The sequence below is a fragment of the Cervus elaphus genome, chromosome 33 (genome assembly GCF_910594005.1).
Source record: "Cervus elaphus chromosome 33, mCerEla1.1, whole genome shotgun sequence".
Classification (NCBI taxonomy): Eukaryota; Metazoa; Chordata; class Mammalia; order Artiodactyla; family Cervidae; genus Cervus; species Cervus elaphus.
The window spans coordinates 8,291,964-8,292,862 of record NC_057847.1 but is presented as its reverse complement, the minus strand read 5'-3'; the positions used below and the strand labels follow the sequence as shown (position 1 = coordinate 8,292,862).

The window sequence follows — 899 nt, the reverse complement described above, 5'->3', positions numbered from 1 at the left end:
TGTGTGTGTGTGTGTGTGTGTGTGTGTGTGTGTGTGTGCACGCGCGCGAACGGTCGCCTGGGAGTACTGGGCTGGGGCTCGGGCTGGGGCAGCCCCCGGGATTGCCTGAGGCATGCCAAGGGAGCCCCAGATGGAGACCCGACTGTCATCTGGTTTCCTGGAAGCCAAATCCGGAGGCAACCCAGGCCTGCGGCGGGAGTCGGGGCCCCGGCCACCCACCGGCGGAGGGGCTGGGGCTGCGGGGACCCAAGAGTTGGGCTGCTGCTGTGTTCGAGGGCCGCCGGCAGGCCGGCTGGCCGGCCGGCTGGAAGGCAGGCGACGGCTCTGAGGGGCCAGGGGCAGGTGGGGCTCGGGGCGGCCAACCGCGCCGGGGGAGCCAGGGCTAAAGGACAGGGGAGGCAGGAAGCCTACAGCACCCGGTATTCCCAGGCGGTCTCCCACCCAAGTACTAACCAGGCCAGACCCTGCTTCGCTTCCCAGATCAGACAAGATCTGGCGCGTTCAGGGTGGTATGGCCCTAGACGGAGGTGGCTGCAGCCAGGCGCCTTAAGAACCTTAAGAACCCTGCGTTGCGCCTCCCTTTCGGTCTGACTTGCCTGCCGGTCAGGCCAGCCGGCCACACCTCTCCAAGGGCCGCGGGCTGTACTTGAGCCGCACGACCTGCGACCGGACTCCGGTCGGCCAGGGCCGGCAGCCCGGCGGCCGCCCGACGCCGCCCAGCCTCCGCACACCGCCAAGCCCGGCCAGAACCCGCCTGGCCCGGCCCGGGGCCCCGGAGGGCTTCCTGGACCCCGAGTGGCCGGCTGGCCGTGCATGCCTGGGCCTGGGGTTGGGGTGAGGGGCGCGGAGGTCTCGGCGCCCTCCCGCCCTGGGCCTCTCCAGGCCCGCCCCCTGTCGGC

The 899-nt window shown here is 71.6% G+C and overlaps 1 pseudogene; it reads right to left on the bottom strand.

Annotated features, from left to right (window-relative positions):
• Positions 1-404: 404 nt before the first annotated feature.
• On the bottom strand, positions 405-523 carry LOC122688739 (annotated as a pseudogene).
• Positions 524-899: the final 376 nt, after the last annotated feature.